Source organism: Nicotiana sylvestris, chromosome 7, assembly GCF_000393655.2.
Source record: "Nicotiana sylvestris chromosome 7, ASM39365v2, whole genome shotgun sequence".
In the NCBI taxonomy this organism is placed as follows: domain Eukaryota; kingdom Viridiplantae; phylum Streptophyta; class Magnoliopsida; order Solanales; family Solanaceae; genus Nicotiana; species Nicotiana sylvestris.
Window position 1 is genome coordinate 35,617,690 of NC_091063.1, and position 3,828 is coordinate 35,621,517.

Here is a 3,828-nt window from a genome sequence, read left to right on the forward strand (position 1 = left end):
AGGAGCGTTGACTCCAGTTGTGTAACGAATTGTGAAAGTATAAGTGATAATTGAAACTCTAGAGTATTGGCTCGAGTGGTGAAGGGAGTTGTGAAGTAAAAGTGAGAAAGGGAAGAGATTATCACGTTGCACCCTTGACGGGCTATTGTTGAGTTGTGGTTCCCTCGCATTGTGTTCTTATTTGATATTACGGATGCTTAGGTTGATGATTCTTTGTGTTAGGTGTTGTAATAAGTTTAGTTATAGCTAAAGTAGTTAGATGTGGTAACAAGTTTGGTTATAGCTGTCCCTTGCCGGGAAGTTAGTATATTCCTTATGTTCCCTATTTGGATTTGTTCGTGATTGTTTTCATCGACGATATTGATGAACTAAAATGGGAGCGGGTGGTACGCCTACCACAAGATAAGGAAATGGGGGCGGGTGGTACGCCTACCACAAGATAATGAAATGGGAGCGGGTGGTACGCCTACCACAAGATAATGAATTGGATCGGGTTGCACGCCGCAATAGATATTATATTGGATCGGGTTGCACGCCGCAACATCTATATATATATATATATATGTTGATCGGGTTGCACGCCGCAACAATGTTTAATGATAAGGGATCGGGTTGCGCGCCGCAACAGTATTGTTATTGTATCGTTGTAGGTATTGAGTTATCCTTTCCTATTTTAATAAGTTTCTTTTGTTGGTCTTGATATATTTCCCCAAAGCATGTACCCCTCCCATTTTAAACTGCTTATTCCTGTTTATTTACCACAACATATTATATATCTGCTCAGGTTTATTTGGAGTCTGGTCCTAGCCTTGTCACTACCTCGCCGGGGTTAGGCCAGGCATTTACCAGCACATGGGGTCGGTTGTGCTGATGCTGCACTTCTGTGCTTTTTGCACAGATTACGGTACCGGAGCAACTTTAGGACCACAGCAGTAGCGAATTGATCGGGAGCTAACTTCAGTCCAGAGACTTCAAGGTAGCCTAGCTGACGTTGGCAGGCCGAAGCCCTTCTCCATGTTTAGTTTGTCTTCATTGTACCGAGACAGATATTTTGTATTTCCATTCAGACTTGTTTGTAGCACTCTTTAGCAGTCCGTGAGTTAGTGACACCAGATTTTGGGTAGAGATTTGTCTTAAACTTCCGCATTTGAATTTCAGTTTTATAAACTTAAAGTCTTCCGTTTCTTTTATTTAATTGCTTTCGTATATGGTTATTGTTGAGAAGTTATCAGAGAATGTTTAAAGTTTGGCTGGCCTAGCTCCATTAGTAGGCGCCATCACGACTCTCGATGGTGGGGAAATCCGGGTCGTGACAATTATTATGTGTGTCAATTTCATAATTTTTAGAATTTTGTTAGTTTGTCCAACTAAATAATTAATTATTTAATTGGACAAAGTAATTATCTATGAGTTTCAGGCTCGGTATTTGAGGCCTAGTAGCACCAAGTTATCCTGAATTCTTATGTATGTCAATTTCAATACTTTTAAAATTTTGTTAGTTTTATAAATTAAATAATTAATTTTTTAATTGGATAGGGTATATAACTATGAGTTCCACGCTCGATATTTAATTTGACAACATATATTAATTTGTTAGTTTTGTAAGTTTATTTTATAAATTAAATAATTAATTTTGTAAAGTATAATTGGATATAGTTTGTAGTTAGTAGATACTTAAACTACAGAGACTCTACGCTAAAAGGCTCTATATTTTACTACGCTAAAATGCTCTATATTTTACTACGCTAAAAGAATCTATATTTTACTACGTTATAAGGCTCTATATTTTACTACGCTAAAAGGCTCTATATTTTACCACGCTAAAAGACTACTATTATTTAAGCAAATAAATAATCTAAACTAAATAAAAACAATAAACGTATGAACATAACATTCAGGAAATTACATACAAAACAGTAAAAGATATTTGTGAACACTTTTATTAACAATAAAAATTATTTTTCAACTTTTAACTATTCTTTTAAAACACTAATAATTTAATTCGGGTAAAAATAACATACAAATTTAATCGCAAACATAACACAAATCAACGTGGAAACACATTCAAGAAAACAAATATGCATATGCTCTACGAGTTTCGACATAAACTAAATCGGAATACCTCGATTTACGTTTTTTGAAATGTTGGAAATTTGAAATTTTGAGCCCGAAAGAAGGAATCCACAACAATCGAAGGTTTGGGTTATATGCGGACCTACGCTCTTCACTTTTTGTGTGACGGGTGGGACCCGAGGAATTTGTTTTTAAATCGGAGGGGGGGACCAGCAGAAATGAGGGGGGGGATTAAAATTGAACACTGGTTCTGTCGTGGAGAAGAAGAATGGGTTATATTTCTTTTTTATAGGAAAATGCAGTATAATACTACGTTTTCCTAAAACGTAGTACTATACTGTGTGTTCCTATAAAAAAATAAGTTATTAAATAAAACGTAATATTATACTGCATTTTACTTTAATTGCTAACTTTCCGTTAAAGTAAAATGCAGTATAATACTGCGTTTTAGATTTTTTTTAACTGTATAATGGTATTTTGAGTCCAAAATACCTTATTTATGTTTCGAACTCTTACTTCATGATTACTCCCTCCGGTTCACGAAGGGAGTAATTAAGAAATATATTACTCCCTTCGGTTCACTTTAATTAAATTTTTTTGGATGTTTAACATATATTAAGAACTCTATATGTTAGCATTAATTAATAATAAAAATTACCATATTAACCTTCATTTGTTCATTGAAAATATAATAATTACTCCTAGATTTTTTACTCTAAGAGCAACTTTAAAAAAAAATTAGTTCCTCAAATATTATGGACAGATAAAAAAAGGCTAAAAAATCAATTAAAATAGACCAGAGAGAGTAATTAGGAATAAGTACGATCTTTTTCTTTTGTCAAGACCAGAATAACTGAATGAAATTTTTTATTTTGTGCGTCATACAACTGTCACTAGTTGTGGGAGACCTCTTTTTTTGTGTCATCATTTTGTGGACTCAATAGTGTAGGATATGAGTCTAGAGGTGTACATAAGTCGGGTTAGGTCGGGTTTTTTAATTTATAAACCAAACCAAACCAATAAAATTGAGTTTTTCAATCTCGGTTTTTCTCGGGTTTTTCGATTTTTTTCGGGTTTTCGGATTTTTTCTCGGTAAAGTCTTAATAGCACAAAATATATAACTTGTGCTCCAAATATCTATTTTAGTCCTAGTAGAATAAAACTATATAATATATTTTTTAAGAAAATAAAATAATAATATGAGATGAGTCATAACATTTACTAAACTATTCAATAACATAGATAATAAAATCGCACAAAGAAAATATTACTAATTAATACACCATAATAAAAATTAACATAATCTAAAAATACTATATAGGTCGTGCTAAAATAAGTACAACTAATAAGTACTATTAATTACACAACTAAGCATAAAAAAAGAAGAAGATAAACTAGGTTATACATCTTCATTATAAATCAATGCAAAATTAAAAAATAGATATCCAATATTGTTGTCATTCCTAGTGTTGAATCAAATTTCCTTTTATTAGCATTAGTATTTATTTGAACTTTATTTGACTTACTACCTTTATAAACTATAAAATTTATTGGATCTTTCAAGAATGTTAAGTCCAGACTTTAAATAATACTTTTAAAGATAAAAATGTGAACAAGTTTAAGAAATATTTATAAATTATATTACAATAAATATATTTATGCATAAAATATTTTTTAAAATTGTATAAATGTAATGTCGGTTGGTTTGGTTTCGGTTTGACTTTTTTTAGTTAAAACCAAACCAAACTAATTATC